The sequence below is a fragment of the Pseudophryne corroboree genome, chromosome 12 (genome assembly GCF_028390025.1).
Source record: "Pseudophryne corroboree isolate aPseCor3 chromosome 12, aPseCor3.hap2, whole genome shotgun sequence".
Lineage (NCBI taxonomy): Eukaryota > Metazoa > Chordata > Amphibia > Anura > Myobatrachidae > Pseudophryne > Pseudophryne corroboree.
In genome coordinates this window covers 12,584,151-12,608,586 of record NC_086455.1, presented here as the reverse complement: position 1 = coordinate 12,608,586, position 24,436 = coordinate 12,584,151, and the positions used below count along the sequence as shown (strand labels likewise).

Here is a 24,436-nt window from a genome sequence, read left to right as displayed (position 1 = left end):
AGGGACCACCTTCCCTGTCACAGTTACATGTGTTATATACAGGGTGTAGCTACCATAGGTGCAGGGAGTGCAGCTGCTATGGGGCCCAGAGCTGAGAGGGGCCACCTTCCCTGTGACAGTTACATGTGTTATATGCAGGGTGTAGCTACCATAGGTGCAGGGAGTGCAGCTGCTATGGGGACCAGAGCTGAGAGGGGTCACCTTCCCTGTCACAGTTACATGTGTTATATACAGGGGTGTAGCTACCATAGGTGCAGGGAGTGCAGCTGCTATGGGGCCCAGAGCTGAGAGGGGTCACCTTCCCTGTCACAGTTACATGTGTTATATACAGGGGTGTAGCTACCATAGGTGCAGGGAGTGCAGCTGCTATGGGGCAGAGAGCTGAGATTGGCCACCTTCCCTGTTACAGTTACATGTGTTATATACAGGGTGTAGCTACCATAAGTACAGGGAGTGCAGCTGTTATGGGGCCGAGAGCTGAGAGGGGCCACCTTCCCTGTCACAGTTACATGTGTTATATACAAGAGTGTAGCTACCATAGGTGCAGGGAGTGCAGCTGCTATGGGGCCCAGAGCTGAGGGGCCACCTTCCCTGTCACAGTTACATGTGTTATATACAGGGTGTAGCTACCATAGGTACAGGGAGTGCAGCTGCTATGGGGCCCAGAGCTGAGAGGGGCCACCTTCCCTGTCACAGTTGCATATGTTATATACAGGGTGTAGCTACCATAGGTGCAGGGAGTGTAGCTGCTATGGGGCCCAGAGCTGAGAGGGGCCACTTTCCCTGTCACAGTGACATGTGTTATATACATGGGTGTAGCTACCATAGGTGCATGGAGAGCAGCTGCTATGGGGCCAGAGCGGGGGCCACCTTCCCTGTCACAGTTACATGTGTTATATACAGGGCTGTAGCTACCATAGGTGCAGGGGGTGCAGCTGCTATGGAGCCCAGAGCTAAGAGGGGCCACCTTCCCTGTCACAGTTACACATGTTATATACAGGGTGTAGCTACCATAGGTGCAGGGAGTGCAGCTGCTATGGGGCCCAGAGCTGAGAGGGACCACCTTCCCTGTCACAGTTGCATGTGTTATATACAGGGTGTAGCTACCATAGGTGCAGGGAGTGCAGCTGCTATGGGGCCCAGAGCTGAGAGGGGCCACCTTCCCTGTCACAGTTACATGTGTTATATGCAGGGTGTAGCTACCATAGGTGCAGGGAGTGCAGCTGCTATGGGGCAGAGAGCTGAGAGGGGCCACCTTCCCTGTCACAGTTACATGTGTTATATTCAGGGTGTAGCTACCATAAGTACAGGGAGTGCAGCTGTTATGGGGCCGAGAGCTGAGAGGGGCCACCTTCCCTGTCACAGTTACATGTGTTATATACAAGGGTGTAGCTACCATAGGTGCAGGGAGTGCAGCTGCTATGGGGCCAGAGCTGAGAGAGTCCACCTTCCCTGTCACAGTTACATGTGTTATATTCAGGGTGTAGCTACCATAGGTGCAGGGAGTGCAGCTGCTATGGGGCCCAGAGCTGATAGGGGACACCTTCCCTGTCACAGTTACATGTGTTATAATACAAGAGTGTAGCTACCATAGGTGCAGGGAGTGCAGCTGCTATGGGGCCCAGAGCTGAGGGGCCACCTTCCCTGTCACAGTTACATGTGTTATATACAGGGTGTAGCTACCATAGGTACAGGGAGTGCAGCTGCTATGGGGCCCAGAGCTGAGAGGGGCCACCTTCCCTGTCACAGTTACATATGTTATATACAGGGTGTAGCTACCATAGGTGCAGGCAGTGGAGCTGCTATGGGCCCAGACCTGAGAGGGGCCACCTTCCCTGTCACAGTTACATGTGTTATATACAGGGTGTAGCTACCATAGGTGCAGGGAGTGCAGCTGCTATGGGGCCGAGCTGAGAGGGGTCACCTTCCCTGTCACAGTTACATGTGTTACATACAGGGTGTAGCTACCATAGGTGCAGGGAGTGCAGCTGCTATGGGGCCAGAGCTGAGAGGGGTCACCTTCCCTGTCACAGTTACATGTGTTATATACAGGATGTAGCTACCATAGGTGCAGGGAGTACAGCTGCTATGGGGTCCAGAGCTGAGAGGGGCCACCTTCCCTGTCACAGTTACATGTTTTATATACAGGGTTTAGCTACCATAGGTGCAGGGAGTACAGCTGCTATGGGGCACAGAGCTGAGAGGGGCCACCTTCCCTGTCACAGTTACATGTGTTATATACAGGGTGTAGCTACCATAGTTGCAGGGAGTACAGCTGCTATGGGGCCCAGAGCTGAGAGGGGCCACCTTCCCTGTCACAGTTACATGTGTTATATACAGGGTGTAGCTACCATAGGTGCAGGGAGAGCAGCAGCTATGGGGCCCAGAGCTGAGAGGGGCCATCTTCCCTGTCACAGTTACATGTGTTATATAAATGTTTCAGCGTTGTAATGTGGCTCAATATGAAATGGAGGCAGTATAGTGTGGCATAATATGAATTGGGGACACTGTGTGGCATTATGTGTACTGGCAATTCTGCAATGTGACATAACGTAAACTAGGGCACTACTATGGATCAGAAAGTGAACTAGAGCACTATTTTGGGGCATAAAATGGTTTGGGGTTACGTGGCCGGCAGTCAGCATACCGACGCTGGGATCCCGGCAGCTAGAATGCCGGCAGGGGGGCGAGTGCAACGAAGCCCCTTGCAGGCTCGGTGGCTCACTGCGCTCACCACAGGTTCTATTCCCACTCCATGGGTGTTGTGGACACCCTCCAGTGGGAGTAGCCCCTGTTAGCCAGTATTCTGGCTGGCGGCATTGTGAGTCTTTGGATCCTGTCGTCGGTAAGCTGACTGCCGGGATCTCGTGCGCCGGTCACGTAACCGCATCCCCATAAAATGTTTAAGTGTTTCGGTTAGATGTCTCTCTAGAAGCACTGGGACAGGGGCCCCTTCTATATATCGCTGTGGTCTGGCTTAAAGGGGATCTCGCAGGGCAGCACTGTGATTACATAAATGTGCTGTTCAGGTGGGGTGTAGTATGGTATGCCGGCGACCTGCATACCGGCGCCGGGAGCCCGACCGCCGGCATACCGACAGCGTGGCGAGCGCAAAGGAGCCCCTTGCGGGCTCGCTGCGCTCGCCGTGCTGCGGCCACGCTATTTATTCTCCCTCCAGGGGGGTCATGAACCCCCACGAGGGAGGATAGCTGTCGGTATGCCGGGTGTCGGGATTCCGGCGCCGGTATACTGTGCGCCGGGATCCCGACATTCGGCATACTGAACACCACCCGTTCAGGTGATCCATTGTTGTCATAGCGATCATATATCGGGAAACCGGATATGCATCATATTGCCCAAATCTAGTTCGCTGTAATTAACCCCACAATGACTATTATTGTTCAACTTTTTGTAATTTCACAGGTTATTTTTAGTATTATAGATACAAATTACTTTTATTTACATTAGTCAGAGCTGAACAGGACAATGCACTCCGTCATAAATCTGCCCTTTAATATCTATTTGCATTTAACCACTTAGCTATTTTTTTTTACCAAAAAACGTTCAGAAATTGTAACATGTATGTAACTATGGGGGTCATTCCGAGTTGTTCGCTCTGTATTTTTTTCTCGCAACGGAGCGATTAGTCGCTAATGCGCATGCGCAATGTCCGCAGTGCGACTGCGCCAAGTAAATTTGCTATGCAGTTAGGAATTTTACTCACGGCATTACGAGGTTTTTTCTTCGTTCTGGTGATCGGAGTGTGATTGACAGGAAGTGGGTGTTTCTGGGCGAAAACTGTCCGTTTTATGGGAGTGTGTGAAAAAACGCTGCCGTTTCTGGGAAAAACGCGGGAGTGGCTGGAGAAACGGAGGAGTGTCTGGGCGAACGCTGGGTGTGTTTGTGACGTCAAACCAGGAACGACAAGCACTGAACTGATCGCAGATGCCGAGTAAGTGTGGAGCTACTCAGAAACTGCTAAGAAGTGTCTATTCGCAATTCTGCTAATCTTTCGTTCGCAATTTTGATATGCTAAGATTCACTCCCAGTAGGCGGCGGCTTAGCGTGTGCAAAGCTGCTAAAAGCAGCTTGCGAGCGAACAACTCGGAATGACCCCCTTTATCCAAGGGGATTTGGGTATTTTTTTTTTAAACATCTGTACATCAGTCAGGAACATTGGAAACATTGCAACTATCACGACGATTTTTATTTTAACAGCCGCCAGGTACGCAGGGGGTACTTGGGGGGTTTATTTACACTTCTCCGGCGGATGCTATTGCCTGCAGCCACCGGGTGGGGGATCCTGCCGTGCTGACCAATCAGCAATGGTTGGCAGCACGGCAAATACTGGGGGAGGGTGCGGGGTTAGGCCAGGGGGACCGGAAGGTCCCTCTGAGAGCAGCAGCAGAGGGAAGTTTCTCTTCCCTGCAGCTGCAAACAGTGTATCTGACTGGTCGCATCTGATGCGACCATGCCATGCAAGTGGTTAATTCAACAGAATGAATGTATTCTGTAAAATCTGTAGGGGCAAAAGACATGTACAGTACACATAGGGGTACACAGTGTACGTGTAGGCTCCGATAAGTACCTATGTGTGTATAGTCACATCGTGCATTACAGTATTTATTTTTATGTTTGTTTTCTTTTCTTTTTTACACTTTTAGAGGAGAAACTAAGGAAAGGGGGAGTTTGTAGAAATATTGGCAATAATGTTTTACTCAGGGATCTCCAGGTCAGTTTAATACTCACTAAATCTATTCACACTGACCTATAAATCACCATTTTACCACAAAAAGTGTTCACTGGCTTCAGGCACTTGGGATGAGTCAGTGATGGCGTCAGTAACGGTGCGGCCGCCAGACAGATCACCTGCAGCAGAGCTGTAACCCACCACACGGACTGAGGGCCTGGTAACTTCTACACAGGGTCAGAGACCTGCCACAGGGCCGACGGCCTGCTGACACCCTGATTCGTGATGAGCGCACTGCTAGCTTACCTAAAATATGAGCAGCACAACCGGTGCAGAAAATGGAATAATTTTGCCCTTTGCTGCAGATCTATAGCTAACACTGCAGGAAGCGTCTTACAGCATGTAGCCGTAAACCCACCAATAGACAACTACAACGCAGAGTCTATCACGCAGGAACAGTGGAGAACAGAGTCAGTAGAAAGTAGGACAGTCCTCCCTCCTGCAAGTATCATTAGCCAGAGCAATGCCACAAAATCTTGAGACCCTTAACAGATCGTCCGTGTTTCTCTTAAAAATGCTGAGAAAATGGATGATTATCCAGACCTTTGGTGATACTGCATAAATGTTCAGCCCATCTGATTTTAACCCGTCATTTGGTCTTTATCAGCATATCAGCAAGTTACATGTCATTTGATGACATACCTGGTGTGGCTCGTAATAAAATGATTGTTAAAAAAAAGTTTACGTGTTTTTTTTTGTTTTGTTTTTTAAACCATAAATTATATTGCAGGAACATGAATACAGAAAATATGTCCAAAAGGCATCCAAGTAGAATCACATACAGGACCATGGTCCAATCAATAGTAGGACATTCTACGCACCTTTGTAGCCGACGTTCACCTCTCACATCAATGGCTTGTGGTGCTCAGCAGATTCCACGTCAGTTATTGGCAATGGCGCCATTTGTCCAGTCACGATACACCTTCACCACAACAGCACGCAGGCAGGTCACACACTGCGCTGTGTCAGAAATACCGCCGTCCTTGGCCGAAAGCCCATCATCCTCCGTTTTTTAAACTCTGATAAATCGCCCTTTTTACCCATGACAGCAATGAGTGATATGTGTGCAGATGGCCTATCACACACCTTATATACCCACCAAGCCAGCGCACCACACGTGACGTACTTCATGGGCTACACGCTGCCGACGTCAACTGTAGGTGGTGGTCATAATAATGTGACCATGTACAATATTTAGTATTGCACGTGCTAAAAATAATACCAAACATGTTATTCGTCTGTAGTGATTTGTGTGGCATAATCTTAGACTCTTTACTTTTACAGACTCTAAACACAGTACAGACCCCACAGCGTTAGAATCCTATAGATATAATATGGTTACGTAGCGGTAGTATATTGTGGGTCATTCCGAGTTGATCGCTCGCTAACAGTTTTTAGCAGCCGTGCAAACGCTAAGCCGCCGCCCTCTGGGAGTGTATCTTAGCTTAGCAGAAGTGCGAACGAAAGGATCGCAGAGCGACTAAAAAAATAAAAAAATTGTGCAAGTTTACAGGAGCTCCAGACCTACTCCTACCTTGCGATCACTTCAGACTGTTCAGTTCCGGATTTGACGTCACAAACACGCCCTGCCTTCGCCCAGCCACGCCTGCTTTTTTTCTGGCACGCCTGCATTTTTTCACACTCCCTGAAAACGGTCAGTTGACACCCAGAAACGCCCCCTTCCTGTCAATCACACTGCGGCCAGCAGTGCGACTGAAAAGCTTCGCTAGACCCTGTGTGAAACTACATCGGCCGTTGTGAAAGTACGTCGCGCGTGCGCATTGCGCCGCATACGCATGCTCAGAAGGGCCTTTTTTTGCATCATCGCTGCGCAGCGAACATTTTCAGCTAGCGATCAACTCGGAATGACCCCATTATGTGCACTTCTCACCACCATATCTCTCATATTACCTGCCTATAGACAAATGGGGTTGTAGGAATGGGTCACTTCCCAAACACTTCCCCAGTGCTTACTAATAACTTTTTCAATGTTTAAACTGGCTGTTATAAAGGGTGATGAACGGGATCCCCAAGTTCCTCGACTCAGCTTTTCTATCTTTCTACTTAGTGATGATTTACAGTCTGTGCATATTATATCCCTGTAGTCTTACCTCTTCCACTATTTTTGCATCGTACCCCTTGGATGTTAATTGACCTCTTAAAGTATCAGCCTGTTTCTCATACACCACCATCATAAACCACCACTTCTGCGCAGTTCCTGCTTATTCGTTGGAACTGACTATTAGGAATATTCCGGAACCAGTTGTGGTGGTGATTACTATTACATTCTATAAAGGAGCTGCAATCAGTGGATTTAACAAAGTTGGTTTTAATTTGATTATCTTCAATATATATTATTAAATCTAAGAAATCCTCTGTTATCTCGCTGACATTAAAAGCCAAAGCGATATAAACATTCCCAGACACTAAAGGCCCAGAGCACACATCTCTCCCCCCACTCAGCACAGCGCGATGTGTGCTGAGCGTGCGGGGGGAGACAGGGGGGGGGGGAGACGGGGGGTTATATTGAATTAACAGACCCTTCTGTTCTTCCCTTTTTCTTTTGAGAGTGTCTGACTACAAAGGGACGGCGCTTTTGGAACCACATATTGTGCTGAGTCCCAGAAGCTCAAATGCAATGCAAACACGTCCTTGATAATAAACCCAATTTAGCATATGTGTACACAAACTGTGGAGAGAACTAACACCGCTGGTTAGACCCAGTAATGGCCTGGGGGGAGGCATAGAGTAGGGGATAACAAGCCATGTTCTTGCTGCTTATACTCATGCTTCAATCCACTGATGTTATACAGCCTCCTTATCTCCATAAATGCGGCTTCCTCCATGTTCTCCCAGGTCTTGCTGATTTTTAACGCCACACTGGCTTCTCCCCTAGAGTACAAGACAGGATTTATTATAGGTAAGCTGGGAAACATGACTGCTTGCAGGAGACACTGTGATGTCAGCGACAGATTCTCAAGGTGACTACGGCCACCACTATCGGGTACAGCCCCAATGCTGCCACGTTCTGCTGCCCCTGACACGCCACACAAACCATCCCGCCCACCTTCCCTGATCCCGCACACCTGAAATAAGCAGAGACGTGTGTACGTTGCAAATTAAATTATCACAGTTTATTACATTTGAGCATAAATTTACTGATTAATTCTTTGGTGGCCTATATAGCACTGCGGGTCACCAGCCCTCATCGCAACTGTAACCTTTAACCGACCCAGGGCAGAGGGTCCCCTCCAAGCAACTGTAACCGCCCGGGGACCCTTTCTGCCCTGGATGCATAGGGACTGGAGAACTCACCTACGCTGCCTTCTCATGGCTTCGGGCCGGCCCCCATATGGTGGCACCGAGTGTACCATATAAGTTTGACTCCTTTGAACCTGTGCAAGGTCCGCTTTAATACCGTGTATGAGGTCTACGGATTCCCTTTTCCCTATGTAATTGCCACCCAGGTGAACTATGATAAAACTCGGTGGTCCATACCTCCTCTCTACGAGGTGCACCTTTCCCGGTATGCTATTCCATGTCATACCCCACTGCCCCAGCCATCGAATGTTCATTGTTTTCAGTGTTGTGGCCTTCTCTGCTCCAACAACCAAACCCCTGCTCCTTTCCGTATGCTGCTACGATCCCGGGGGCATATCTTTATTGTTTAATTAACAGCCATCGCGACTATTCGTCGCTCCGTTTGCGACTAAGATGCATTTTCACTGCCTGGAATAGCTGCAGGGCCATATGTCACAGTTGGTGAATGGGATACGGTAGAAAGTTATTATTCTTCTTCAGGAAATCGTAAGTGCTGAGGCCCAGAAGCTCAAAAGCGATGCCCAAATGTCCTTGATAGTACATCCAATTTAGCATCTGTGTTCACAAACTGTGAAGAGAACAAACACCGCTGGTTAGACCCAGTAATGGCCTGGGGGGAGGCATAGAGTAGGGGAATAACAAGCCATGTTCTTACTGCTTATACTCATGCTTCAATGCACTGATGTTATACAGCATTCTTATTTCCGTCAATGCAGCCTGCTTCATGTTCTCCCAGGTCTTGCTGATTTTTAACGCCACACTGGCTCCTTCCCTAGAGTACAAGACAGGAATTCATTATAGATACGTTGGTAAACATATGACTGCATGCAGAAGACACTGTGATGTCAGCGACAGATTCTCAAGGTGACTACGGCCACCACTATCGGGTACAGCCCCAATGCTGCCACATTCTGCTGCCCCTGACACGCCACACAAACCATTCCGCCCCCCTTCCCTGATCCCTCACACCTGAAATAAGCAGAGACGTGTTTACGTTGCAAATTCAATTATCACAGTTGATTACATTTGAGCATAAATTTACTGAATAATTCTTTGGTGGCCTATATAGCACTGCGGGTCACCAGCCCTCATCGCAACTGTAACCTTTAACCGACCCAGGGCAGGGGGTCCCCTCCAAGCAACTGTAACCGCCCAGTGGACCCTTTCTGCCCTGGATGCATAGGGACTGGAGAACTCACCTCTTCTGCCTTCTCATGGCTTTGGCCCGGCCCCCATATGGTGGCACCGAGTGTACCATATAAGTTTGACTCCTTTGAACCTGTGCAAGGTCCGCTTTAATACAGAGTATGAGGTCTACGGATTCCCTTTTCCCTATGTCATTGCCACCCAGGTGAACTATGATAAAACTCTGTGGTCCATACCTCCTCTCTATGAGGTGCACCTTTTCCGGTATGCTATTCCATATCATACCCCACTGCCCCAGCCATCGAATGTTCATTGTTTTCAGTGTTGTGGCCTTCTCTGCTCCAACAACCAAACCCCTGCTCCTTTCCGTATGCTGCTACGATCCTGGGGGTATATCTTTATTGTTTAATTAACAGCCATCGCGACTATTCGTCGCTCCGTTTGCGACTAAGATGCATTTTCACTGCCTGGAATAGCTGCAGGGCCATATGTCACAGTTGGTGAATGGGATACGGTAGAAAGTTATTGTTCTTCTTCAGGAAATCGTAAGTGCTGAGGCCCAGAAGCTCAAAAGCGATGCCCAAATGTCCTTGATAGTACATCCAATTTAGCATATGTGTTCACAAACTGTGGAGAGAACAAACACCTCTGGTTAGACCCAGTAATAGCCTGGGGGGAGGCATAGAGTAGGGGAATAACAAGCCATGTTCTTACTGCTTATACTCATGCTTCAATGCATTGATGTTATACAGCATTCTTATTTCCGTCAATGCAGCCTGCTTCATGTTCTCCAAGGTCTTGCTGATTTTTAATGTGACACTGGCTCCTTCCCTAGAGTACAAGACAGGAATTCATTATAGATAAGCTGGGAAACATATGACTGCATGCAGGAGATACTGTGATGTCAGCTACAGATTCTCAAGGTGACTACGGCCACCACTATCGGGTACAGCCCCAATGCTGCCACGTTCCTTGTCAGGCCCTTAACTCTCCACCACTCTGGCCACACTTCTGCACACCATTCCCCTTGCAAATAGGCACCGAAGCCTACCGCCCGGCCCCCGTCTGTGCAAAGCTGAAGCTCGTAGCTCGGCAAAGGCTTACTGGACCACAGCCGGACCCCATTAAAATCCAGCAAGAACCTTTCCCAAACCTGCAGATCTTCTTTCAACTCACTGCCTGTCCTGATGTGGTGGTGGCTCTTTTTCACCCCTGCCGTGGTCTTCTCCAAACGCCGTTTACAGATCCGGCCCATTGGGATGACTAGGCAAGCGAAGTTACAATATAAACATTCCCATTCAGACACTTACACCTGTAATAGACGAATCTGTGGATGAAATATCCATTCGTCAGCAAAGGGTGTATATTGAATGAACAGACCCTTCTGTTCTTCTCTTATTCCTTTAGAGTGTCTGACTACAGAGGGACAGCGCTTTTGGAACCATGTATTGGTTATGCTGTGTAAGGTGGGTGGTCCTGAGTGGGAGTCTCAGGTGGTAAATCTGATCGTCTGCTGCCCCTGACACGCCACACAAACCATCCCGCCCCCTTCCCCGATCCCTCACACCTGAAATAAGCAGAGACGTGTGTACATTTCAAATTAAATTATCACAGTTTATTACATTTAAGCATAAATTTACTGATTAATTCTTTGGTGGCCTACATAGCACTGCGGGACACCAGCCCTCATCGCAACTGTAACCTGTAACCGACCCAGGGGCAGGGGGTCCCCTCCAAGCAACTTTAACCGCCCGGGGACCCTTTCTGCCCTGGATGCATAGGGACGGGAGAACTCACATCTGCTGCCTTCTCATGGCTTCGGCCCGGCCCCCATATGGTGGCACCGAGTGTACCATATAAGTTTGACTCCTTTGAACCTGTGCAAGGTCCGCTTTAATACCGTGTATGAGGTCTACGGATTCCCTTTTCCCTATGTCATTGCCACCCAGGTGAACTATGATAAAACTCGGTGGTCCATACCTCCTCTCTACGAGGTGCACCTTTTCCAGTATGCTATTCCATGTCATACCCCACTGCCCCAGCCATTGAATGTTCATTGTTTTCAGTGTTGTGGCCTTCTCTGCTCCAACAACCAAACCCCTGCTCCTTTCCGTATGCTGCTACGATCCCGGGGGCATATCTTTATTGTTTAATTAACAGCCATCACGACTATTCGTCGCTCCGTTTGCGACTAAGATGCATTTTCACTGCCTGGAATAGCTGCAGGGCCATATGTCACAGTTGGTGAATGGGATACGGTAGAAAGTTATTATTATTCTTCAGGAAATCGTAAGTGCTGAGGCTCAAAAGCTCAAAAGCGATGCCCAAATATCCTTGATAGTACATCCAATTTAGCATCTGTGTTCACAAACTGTGGAGAGAACAAACACCACTGGTTAGACCCAGTAATGGCCTGGGGGGAGGCATAGAGTAGGGGATAACAAGCCATGTTCTTACTGCTTATACTCATGCTTCAATGCATTGATGTTATACAGCATTCTTATTTCCGTCAATGCAGCCTGCTTCATGTTCTCCCAGGTCTTGCTGATTTTTAATGTGACACTGGCTCCTTCCCTAGAGTACAAGACAGGATTCATTATAGGTAAGCTGGGAAACATGGCTGCTTGCAGGAGATACTGTGATGTCAGCGACAGATTCTCAAGGTGACTACGGCCACCACTATCGGGTACAGCCCCAATGCTGCCACGTTCCTTGTCAGGCCCTTAACTCTCCACCACTCTGGCCACACTTCCGCACACCATTCCCCTTGCAAATAGTAACCGAAGCCTACCGCCTGGCCCCGTCTGTGCAAAGCTGAAGCTCGTAGCTCGGCAAAGGCTTACTGGACCACAGCCGGACCCCATTAAAACCCTGCAAGAACCTTCCCCAAACCTGCAGATCTACTTTCAACTCACTGCCTATCCTGATGTAGTGGTGGCTCTTTTTCACCGCTGCCGTGGTCTTCTCCAAACGCCATTTACAGATACGGCCCGTTGGGATGACTCGGCAAGCGAAGTTACAATATAAACATTCCCACATTCAGACACACTTGTAATAGACGAGTCTGTGGATGAAATATCCATTCGTCAGCAAAGGGTGTATATTGAATGAACAGACCCTTCTGTTCTTCTCTTATTCCTTGAGAGTGTCTGACTACAGAGGGACAGCGCTTTTGGAACCATGTATTGGTTATGCTGTGTAAGGTGGGTGGTCCTGAGTGGGAGTCTCAGGTGGTAAATCTGATCGTCTGCTGCCCCTTACACGCCACACAAACCATCCCGCCCCCCTTCCCTGATCCCTCACACCTGAAATAAGCAGAGACGTGTGTACGTTGCAAATTAAATTATCACAGTTTATTACATTTGAGCACAAATTTACTGATTAATTCTTTGGTGGCCTATATAGCACTGCGGGACACCAGCCCTCATCGCATCTGTAACCTGTAACCGACCCAGGGGCAGGGGGTCCCCTCCAAGCAACTGTAACCGCCCAGGGACCCTTTCTGCCCTGGATGCATAGGGACGGGAGAACTCACCTCTGCTGCCTTCTCATGGCTTCGGCCCGGCCCCCATATGGTGGCACCGAGTGTACCATATAAGTTTGACTCCTATGAACCTGTGCAAGGTCCGCTTTAATACCGTGTATGAGGTCTACGGATTCCCTTTTCCCTATGTCATTGCCACCCAGGTGAACTATGATAAAACTCGGTGGTCCATACCTCCTCTCTACGAGGTGCACCTTTTCCGGTATGCTATTCCATGTCATACCCCACTGCCCCAGCCATCGAATGTTCATTGTTTTCAGTGTTGTGGCCTTCTCTGCTCCAACAACCAAACCCCTGCTCCTTTCCGTATGCTGCTACGATCCCGGGGGCATATCTTTATTGTTTAATTAACAGCCATCACGACTATTCGTCGCTCCGTTTGCGACTAAGATGCATTTTCACTGCCTGGAATAGCTGCAGGGCCATATGTCACAGTTGGTGAATGGGATACATGGGATACGGTAGAAAGTTATTATTCTTCTTCAGGAAATCGTAAGTGCTGAGGCTCAAAAGCGATGCCCAAATATCCTTGATAGTACATCCAATTTAGCATCTGTGTTCACAAACTGTGGAGAGAACAAACACCACTGGTTAGACCCAGTAATGGCCTGGGGGGAGGCATAGAGTAGGGGAATAACAAGCCATGTTCTTACTGCTTGTACTCATGCTTCAATGCATTGATGTTATACAGCATTCTTATTTCCGTCAATGCAGCCTGCTTCATGTTCTCCCAGGTCTTGCTGATTTTTAATGTGACACTGGCTCCTTCCCTAGAGTACAAGACAGGATTCATTATAGGTAAGCTGGGAAACATGGCTGCTTGCAGGAGATACTGTGATGTCAGCGACAGATTCTCAAGGGGACTACGGCCACCACTATCGGGTACAGCCCCAATGCTGCCACGTTCCTTGTCAGGCCCTTAACTCTCCACCACTCTGGCCACACTTCCGCACACCATTCCCCTTGCAAATAGGCACCGAAGCCTACTGCCCGGCCCCGTCTGTGCAAAGCTGAAGCTCGCAGCTCGGCAAAGGCTTACTGGACCACAGCCGGACCCCATTAAAATCCTGCAAGAACCTTCCCCAAACCTGCAGATCTTCTTTCAACTCACTGCCTATCCTGATGTAGTGGTGGCTCTTTTTCACCGCTGCCGTGGTCTTCTCCAAACGCCGTTTACAGATACGGCCCATTGGGATGACTCGGCAAGCGAAGTTACAATATAAACATTCCCATTCAGACACACTTGTAATAGACGAGTCTGTGGATGAAATATCCATTCGTCAGCAAAGGGTGTATATTGAATGAACAGACCCTTCTGTTCTTCTCTTATTCCTTGAGAGTGTCTGACTACAGAGGGACAGCGCTTTTGGAACCATGTATTGGTTATGCTGTGTAAGGTGGGTGGTCCTGAGTGGGAGTCTCAGGTGGTAAATCTGATCGTCTGCTGCCACTTACACGCCACACAAACCATCCCGCCCCCCTTCCCTGATCCCTCACACCTGAAATAAGCAGAGACGTGTGTACGTTGCAAATTAAATTATCACAGTTTATTACATTTGAGCACAAATTTACTGATTAATTCTTTGGTGGCCTATATAGCACTGCGGGACACCAGCCCTCATCGCAACTGTAACCTGTAACCGACCCAGGGGCAGGGGGTCCCCTCCAAGCAACTGTAACCGCCCGGGGACCCTTTCTGCCCTGGATGCATAGGGACGGGAGAACTCACCTCTGCTGCCTTCTCATGGCTTCGGCCCGGCCCCCATATGGTGGCACCGAGTGTACCATATAAGTTTGACTCCTATGAACCTGTGCAAGGTCCGCTTTAATACCGTGTATGAGGTCTACGGATTCCCTTTTCCCTATGTCATTGCCACCCAGGTGAACTATGATAAAACTCGGTGGTCCATACCTCCTCTCTACGAGGTGCACCTTTTCCGGTATGCTATTCCATGTCATACCCCACTGCCCCAGCCATCGAATGTTCATTGTTTTCAGTGTTGTGGCCTTCTCTGCTCCAACAACCAAACCCCTGCTCCTTTCCGTATGCTGCTACGATCCCGGGGGCATATCTTTATTGTTTAATTAACAGCCATCACGACTAGTCGTCGTTCCGTTTGCGACTAAGATGCATTTTCACTGCCTGGAATAGCTGCAGGGCCATATGTCACAGTTGGTGAATGGGATACGGTAGAAAGTTATTATTCTTCAGGAAATCGTAAGTGCTGAGGCTCAAAAGCGATGCCCAAATGTCCTTGATAGTACATCCAATTTAGCATCAGTGTTCACAAACTGTGGAGAGAACAAACACCACTGGTTAGACCCAGTAATAGCCTGGGGGGAGGCATAGAGTAGGGGATAACAAGCCATGTTCTTACTGCTTATACTCATGCTTCAATGCATTGATGTTATACAGCATTCTTATTTCCGTCAATGCAGCCTGCTTCATGTTCTCCCAGGTCTTGCTGATTTTTAATGTGACACTGGCTCCTCCACTAGAGTACAAGACAGGAATTCATTATAGATAAGCTGGGAAACATGGCTGCTTGCAGGAGACACTGTGATGTCAGCTACAGATTCTCAAGGTGACTACGGCCACCACTATCTGGTACAGCCCCAATGCTGCCACGTTCCTTGTCAGGCCCTTAACTCTCCACCACTCTGGCCACACTTCCGCACACCATTCCCCTTGCAAATAGGCACCAAAGCCTACCGCCTGGCCCCGTCTGTGCAAAGCTGAAGCTTGTAGCTCGGCAAAGGCTTACTGGACCACAGCCGGACCCCATTAAAACCCAGCAAGAACCTTTCCCAAACCTGCAGATCTTCTTTCAACTCACTGCCTATCCTGATGTAGTGGTGGCTCTTTTTCACCCCTGCCATGGGCTTCTCCAAACGCCGTTTACAGATCCGGCCCATTGAGATGACTAGGCAAGCAAAGTTAAGTGACCCCAGTAGTGATTGTAACTGTGCGAGGGTGACTTTCTTAGCCCCTGCGCACGCCCTGACTTCCTTACCTAACTTTTCAGCCGGCAACCTGCGCTCCAAACTTTATGAGTCAATGTCTATGCCCAGGTAAGTAATTACGCACCGCTGCAAAAAGTAGCTGGTGTCAAACAAAGCACATAATATAGCACTACACATGGGCAGATAATTATCAATTAAAATCAATTTTTATCAAAATTAAAACCCATTAGATTAAAACTATCAGGGTGCAAAGGCAGTAGCCTGAATGCCAACTCGATGTCCAGCTTCGCCATCATTGCCTCCTACCCCTGCTTCCTGACAGACTTTAAGGCCTGGTGAAATGACTGATGCTGCACTGAGCATAACTTCTCGTCCAGGGCGCCATTGACTAATGCACCCTCAGGGAAGGACAGATGCTGAATAAGCCTGAACTTCCTGCCTCTTTCTTGAGTACCAGACCTAGCGGTGAATTGGGCCTTGAATCTTTTCCCTTGCTGCTGCTGGCATCACATTAATTCAATTTAAGTTCCTATCGCATGCTGGTGGGGGCACATCTCTTGTCACTGGAATCCTAAACCCATCCCTAAAACCCTCTAGCAAAAGCTGTGCCTCCGGCCATTTGGGATACCAGGCCAGACACCCCAGGATCAGTGCCAGCCCTACTTGGTAGTTGCTTTTGCTAGGAACAAGCGCTCCGAGAACTTTCTGTGCTTGGCTTCATTTCTTTTTGAAGCAATCTTTTGTGGTGTGATTTCAGCTGCAGATCGTGCAAGACTGCGCTCAAAGCCAAACATCAATGTCCCTTGTGCCAAATTTAATGGGTTTTCTACCCTGAGACTTGGCCCTAAAGGCTTTGTCATACGCGCACCAAGTGGAACCCCCAAATGCAATGTACACAGTGTATAAAATGTATATATTTCAACATGTTAACTGCCATGTTAAGATATTGGGGGTCATTCTGAGTTGATCCTAGTTGTGCTAAATTTAGCACAGCTACGATCATTCACACTAACATGCGGGGGGGCGCCCAGCACAGGGCTAGTCCGCCCCGCATGTCAGTGCCGCCCCCCCCCCCCCCCCCCCCCGCAGAAGTGCAAAGGCATCGCACAGCAGCGGTACCTTTGCACTTCAAGAGTAGCTCCCGACCAGCGCAGCTTTAGCGTGCTCGCCGGGAGCTACTCATCGCTCCCCGGCCTGCAGAGGCTGCGTGTGACGTCACGCAGCCGCCAAGGCCCACCCTCCCAACGGTCCGGCCACGCCTGCATTGGCCGGACTGCGCCCCCTAAACGGCGGCTTAACGCCGCCGTCCAGCCCCCTCCCGCCGAGCGACCGCCTCTGCCTCAGAGGCGATTGCTAGGCAACGATGGCTGGCATGCGCCGGCGCACTGCGGTGCATGCGCAATTCTGACCCGATCGCTGCAAGAAACTGCAGCAAGCGATCGGGTCGGAATGACCCCCATGCTTCAATGTAACACCCTGCGTATGCAAACATGCCGCTTAGTCAATTATCAACAGTCTTATAAGCGTCTGCTTGCATTGGGCCCTCAGTGTCGCTCTTCTCCTTGTCCCTAAGACCTCCTTCAGTAAGCGTGCAGATATACACTGATGCCCCTTTCTCTATCTCTTTCCTGATCTGATTTGGCAGGCGCTCTGCTTATCCACGCAGCTCGTAATCAACAGCGCCCCCTTTCAGCAAAAACCCATGGTGTTTATCTGCCGCTATCTTCCTTAACTGGCTACTTGCTGTATCTACGCCCGGGCCGCTAGCTCTTTTTCTAGGCGATAACCCGTATCGCGCGCAGCAGAAATCATGTTACGATTTTCCCCTATATCCATCACCTATCCAGTCGGCAGTGCCTACGGCCAGGTTACCCTCCAGATCTTCTTGTACAATCCTTGCCTCCGTACTGCTCAGGTGACTCCTCTGCTTGAAGATGCTCGGTGTAATGTGAGGTGGGAGGTTGAGCAGTAGATTCCCAGTCAATGCATGAGGCACAGAGAGATAGAGAGGGAACAAGTCAATATCCAAACACAATCATCCAGACATCAGAGAGAAAAGAAAAGAAGACAAAACAAAACATTCTGCTCATTTCCTATTGTCATTGTTGTGAATGCAGGAGCAAAAAGTAACCCTTTCCTGCCCTGACCAGTATCTTCCCCTTTACCACTGACAAGCTATTACTCTTAGCCCCTTGACACTCCAACCTCACCCACAACCATAGGTGTGCGCAGCACATTTTATTAGGGGGTGCATGATTGGAGGGGCGTGTCTAGCACCGCCTACTGGGCGTGTTTAGCACTGCCTATATTTTCCTTCTGGCTGGCCGACCCAAATACAGTAAGTTACAAAAAAGAGAGAAAAAAAACCCAAAAAACAGATCTGTGGTTGCACTCATGAAAAACAGAAAAGAAGGGTTACATATATATATATATATATATATATATATATATAGTACTGTGTGCGCGTGCCAAAGCCCACGTGCCACAGTGGGCATGGCCAATTGAAATTGGGACGTGTAAACATGACACCCCCCCATTTCTCGTCACTCTGAGAACTTTAATTTTAATTCCATATGTACCTTACCTATATGGTGTTTTTTTCACAATAGGAAACCCCTGAAAAAATGTATTCTCCCTGGTCGACAGCGTCTTCAGTCGGTATTCACTATTCATGTAGGAAATTACATGGTCCAGAAAATGCCTGTTTGTATAGGAATACAACATTGTGTCATCGTCATACAACAAAGATTCAATCAGATTCATGCCACCTGTGTCACCTTCTACCACCTGCGTCTATCCCCGCACCGTTATCTTCTCCCCGCTGTGTCCTAGCCACACCATCATCTTCTCCCCGCTGTGTCCTAGCCACACCATCATCTTCTTCTCGCTGTGTCCTAGCCACACCATCATCTTCTCCCCACTGTGTCCTAGCCACACCATCATCTTCTTCCCGCTGTGTCCTAGCCACACCATCATCTTCTTCCCGCTGTGTCCTAGCCACACCATCATCTTCTCCCCACTGTGTCCTAGCCACACCATCATCTTCTTCCCGCTGTGTCCTAGCCACACCATCATCTTCTCCCCACTGTGTCCTAGCCACACCATCATCTTCTTCCGGCTGTGTCCTAGCCACACCATCATCTTGTCCCCGCTGTGTCCTAGCCACACCATCATCTTGTCCCCGCTGTGTCCTAGCCACACCATCATCTTCTCCCCGCTGTGTCCCAGCCACACCATCATCTCCCCCTGCTCAGTGCCAGATTAAGGTCCGCATGGGCCTGGAGCTGAAATTTACAAAGGGCCCTATTTGTGTGCCACCACATGGGGTGTGGCTAGTGATGTAGGGGGCATGATCAGTGGTGTGGGGGTGTGGCCTTCCTTCAGTCACCTTATTTGCCATCTCCACTTCACTTATATCAACAGTGTAATGTGAAAGTTAACAAACAAAAGAAAATCCCTGTAAATAGCAGTGCCCCTTATACACATAATAATGCCCACTGTGGCAGTGCCCCTTATACACATAATAATTGGCTATGGTAGCAGTGCCTCTTATACACATAATAAATTTCCACGGCAGCAGTGCCTCTTACATACATAATAACGTCCACAGTATCAGTGCCGCTTATACCCATAATGCCCACAAGGTATCAGTGCCGCTTATACACATAATAATGCCCACAAGGTATCAGTGCTGCTTATACACATAATAATGCCCACACAGTATCAGTGTCGCTTATACACATAATAATGACCACGGTATCAGTGCCTCTTAGATACATAACAATGCCCGCCGTAGCAGTGCCGCTTATACCCATAATAAATGCCCACGGTATCAGTGCCTCTTATATACATAATGCCTGCTGTAGCAGTGCCGCTTATACCCATAATAAATGCCCACGGTATCACTGCCTCTTATATACATAATGCCTGCTGTAGCAGTGCCGCTTATACCCATAATAAATGCCCATGGTAGCAGTGCCTCTTATATACATAATGCCTGCTGTAGCAGTGCCGCTTATACCCATAATAAATGCCCATGGTAGCAGTGCCTCTTATATACATAATGCCTGCTGTAGCAGTGCCGCTTATACCCATAGTGCCCATGGTAGCAGTGCTGCTTATTCCACATACAACTGACGCCCCGTTCCGACCCACTTTAACCCCTAACAAAAAAAAAGGTCAAAGGAATACCTAGTGAGTACAATAACAAATTTATTAAAAATGAATATTACATACACATTATGCACACATAATAACAATATATCGTTAAAAATATATTAAATGAACAATTGAACAAGATGTATTTTATCTTCAAATGATTAAGGTTACCCAATAAGGGTTTAAGGACAGAAATCCTTAATCGATAGTATCCAATCCTAAAAAGTGCCATATAGAATTTTAGTTTCAATAGTTGTATTCCGTTAAAGTTAGTTATGCTTATTTATTCCAGCAATGTCAGTCTCTGGAGGGAGGGCGTCTGACTGTACGGTTCAAAAAGTTTAACATCTGGGAGGTGGAGCATAGCGCCGCGCTCTTTTTTGGGTAAATGTATGAACTGGCAATATGGGGGAGAAGCGGTATCAGCGCACATTATGTGCGCTATACCGCTTCTCCCCCACGTATGATGGCTGCGGTGCGGCTATCTAAAAGATACAGTAGCAGGCCGATCTATGCGGGCAATGTATGACCGGTCAGCATCGCTGACCACTCCGACACCTGCAGCTGTCGATTTCGACAGCTGTATGGTGGCGATGCCCATACACTACAGCAGCGATAGAGCTGTCCCTGCCTGTGGCGGGTGTCGGCTCTGGTCTGCGCTGGGGTTCTCACGTGAGTAGTGAGATCCTGCGCATGCGCAGAGGAGCCGGCCAGGAAGGAGACACAGCGCGTCAGCACTGAGCTGACGCGCTGTGTGATCAGGGGAACATTGACGGAGGGGGGAGCAGACTTTGTTGATGTCCCTTCCTGCTTTGCCTCGGTAATGAGGCGACGCAGGAAGTGTTATAACGGCATGATGCGTGCGGCTATAATACATTTACCTATTTGAGCTGTACAGTCAGACGCCCCCGCCAGAGACTGACATTGCTGGAATAGATAAGCACTAACTTTGGGCCTAATTCAGATCTGATCGCTCGCTAGCTATTTTTTGCAGCGCTGCGATCAGATAGTCGCCACCTATAGGGGAGTGTATTTTCGCTTTGCAAGTGTACGATCGCATGTGCAGCCGCCCTGTACAAAAACAGTTTGTGCAGTTTGTGTGTAGCTCTGAACTTACTCAGCCGCTGCGATCACTTCAGCCTGTCCGGTCCCGGAATTAACGCCAGACACCCGCCCTGCAAACACTTGGACACGCCTGCGTTTTCCCAACCACTCCCAGAAAGCGGTCAGTTGCCACCCACAAACGCCTTCTTCCTGTCAATCTCCTTGCGATCCGCTGTGCGAATGGATTCTTCGTTAAATCCATCACTCAGCACCGATCCGCTTTGTACTCATACGACGCGCCTGTGCATTGCGGTGCATACGCATGCGCAGTGCTGACCTGATCGCTGCGCAGCAAAAACGCTAGCGAGCAAACAGATCTGAATTAGGCCCTTTATCGGAATACAACTGTTGAAACTAAAATTCTATATGGCACGTTTTTAGGATTGGATATCATTGATTAAGGATTTCTGTCCATAAACCCTTACCGGGTAACCTTAATTATTTGAAGATAGAAGTCTTGTTCAATTGTTAATTGAATATATTTTTAATGATCTATTATTGTGTGCATAATGTGTATGTAAAGTAATATTCATTTTTAATATATTTGGTATGGCACTCCCTATGTATTCCTATTACTTATCCCTGGCATCACAGTACTGCGGCATTACATGAGAATTATACATACAGTAATATAGCCATTGGCCAAACAGTTCTGGTGGCCTGACAAGCGCTGGGGATTCATTTGTAGTTTCACTTTTATCCCTGCCTACCACTACACACACACACACACACATCACCACATATACACACACACTCACAGTACACACTAAAAACACATGCAGTACACACACACCACCACATATACACACACACAGTACACACTAAAAACACATGCAGTACACACACACCACCACATCTATACACACACACACACACACTAAAAACACATGCAGTACACACACACCACCACATCTATACACACACACACACACACACACACTAAAAACACATGCAGTACACACACACCACCACATATACACACACACAGTACACACTAAAAACACATGCAGTACACACACTATACACTAAAAACACATGCAGTACACACACACCACCACATATACACACACTAAAAACACATGCAGTACACACACACACACCACCACTTATACACAGTGCACACTACACACACATTACCACATATATATATATACACACACACACACCCCACCGCTACATATACACACACATACAGTACACACACCCACAACCATATATACACACAGTACACACTACACATAGTACACCCACCACCGCTGCATATACACATGCACAGTACACACTACACCCACCACCGCTGCATATACACATGCACAGTACACACTACACCCACCACCGCTGCATATACACATGCACAGTACACACAACATACACATACAGTACACACTACACCCACCACCGCTGCATATACACATGCACAGTACACACAACATACACATACAGTACACACTACACCCACCACCGCTGCATATACACATGCACAGTACACACAACATACACATACAGTACACACTACACACAGTACACCCACCACCGCTGCATATACACATGCACAGTACACACAACATACACACACAGTACACACTACACCCACCACCGCTGCATATACACATGCACAGTACACACAACATACACATACAGTACACGCACATATACACACACATACAGTACACACAAACACTATAAACACACACATACAGTACACACCATCACATATACATACACACAGTACACACACTACTACCACATATGTACACAAACACTACACACACATAGTACACACCATCACATATACATACACACACAGCTACCACATATGCACACAAACACTACACACACAGTACACAATCCAATCGATGTTACTCATCAAGAAGTCATCATATAGATTACAATTACCAGGCTTCATGCAGCAGCAGCAGCTCCTCGTGCAGTCTGGGGGCGGAGCTTGTGAGTGACAGGCTCAGTCAGGACCCCGGAGAATGAGAGAGCCTGGTGGGGCGGCCACCACACTGCCTGCACTGTGCTGTGACTCATCTAGGGATAGACATCGAAAGCAAACCATCATATGATGGCAATGTTCCACCATTGAAACTTTCGATGCAATGGTTACTAACCATCACATCAAAAGTATTCGATGGTAAAAAATATTTATATGACTAGTTCATGCGCGAAAGCCTGCATTTTCGTTTGCAATGTGGGAATTGGGATCGGGGGCAGGGCCAGACTCTGAGCAACATATTACTTTATCACTGGACATTGTGTGTATAATATACATATATAATATACACACACAATGCCCAATGATGAAGTAACATTACCCCATCAGTGCCAAATATACAATGCCCCCACTGTGCCAGATATACAATGCCCCCACAGTGCCAGAGATACATTGCCCCCACTGTGCCAGATATACAATGCCCCCACAGTGCCAGATATGCAATGCCCCCACAGTGCCAGATATACATTGCCCCCACTGTGCCAGATATACAATGCCCCCACAGTGCCAGATATACAATGCTCCACTGTGCCAGATATACAATGCTCCACTGTGCCAGATATACATTGCCCCCACTGTGCCAGATATACATTGCCCCCACTTATACATTGCCCCCACTGTGCCAGATATACAATGCCCCCACTGTGCCAGATATACAATGCCCCCACAGTGCCAGATATACAATTCCCCCACAGTGCCAGATATACATTGCCCCCACCGTGTCAGATATACAATTCCCCCACTGTGCCAGATATACAATGCCCCCACTGTATCAGATATACAATACTCCCCTGTGGCAGATATACATTGTCCCACTGTGCGCTCATTGCCCCCCACCCCTTGCCGCTGGCTCTGTTTCTTCTATGTGAGGGGAGGAGAGCGTAGCATAGCGTCTCTCTTGCCCCTCAATTATCTTTGATGCCCGGTCTCACTCTCCAACGGCGGCGGGGTCAATCTGAAATGATGCGCCGGTTCGTTAGCCAATCAGAGCTCGCGGACCGGCAGCCAATCAGGAGCCGCGGCTGCCGGTCCATGAGCTCTGATTGGCTAGAAAACAGGTGCCTTATTCAGATTGACCGCGCCGCCGCCGATGGAGAGTGAGACTGGGCATCCAAGAGAATTGAGGGGCAGGAGAGGCACTGCGCTGCGCTCTCCTCCCCTCACACAGAACGAAGCCAGCGGAATGCAGTATTGTGGACGACCCAGCGGTACGGCGTACCGGCTGGGAATTTCTTACAATAATGTGGATGGCAACTTGCTCAGTGCGCGGTTTGCTTTGCTGTCTCACATGGGACCAATTCTGATGATTATGGTGTGGAGTTTGTATGTTCTTTCCATGGTTTTTGTGTTTTCTCTTGGTTTTTCCCACAGTACAAAACATACTCAAGCAAGGACTTTGTCCATAGCCCTCCTAAATTATTCCCCCTGATCAGTGGTGGTGTATAGCTGGAGT

At 48.4% G+C, this 24,436-nt stretch overlaps 1 long non-coding RNA gene across 2 annotated transcripts; it reads right to left on the bottom strand.

The window, feature by feature from the left end:
* Window positions 1-7,917: 7,917 nt before the first annotated feature.
* Window positions 7,918-23,000, bottom strand: LOC134980269 (uncharacterized). Of its 2 annotated transcripts, none has more exons than XR_010190368.1 (13): window positions 22,884-23,000; window positions 18,310-18,426; window positions 17,565-17,652; window positions 15,140-15,256; window positions 14,674-15,053; window positions 13,415-13,531; window positions 12,936-13,327; window positions 11,675-11,791; window positions 11,198-11,588; window positions 9,932-10,048; window positions 9,454-9,844; window positions 8,727-8,843; window positions 7,918-8,639 (listed from the first exon to the last, which is right to left on the bottom strand). It is a non-coding gene; the product is annotated as an uncharacterized LOC134980269 (long non-coding RNA). The 2 variants fall into 2 exon arrangements; XR_010190369.1 differs by having other exon boundaries at window positions 17,565-17,649.
* Between the last annotated feature and the right edge of the window lie 1,436 nt (window positions 23,001-24,436).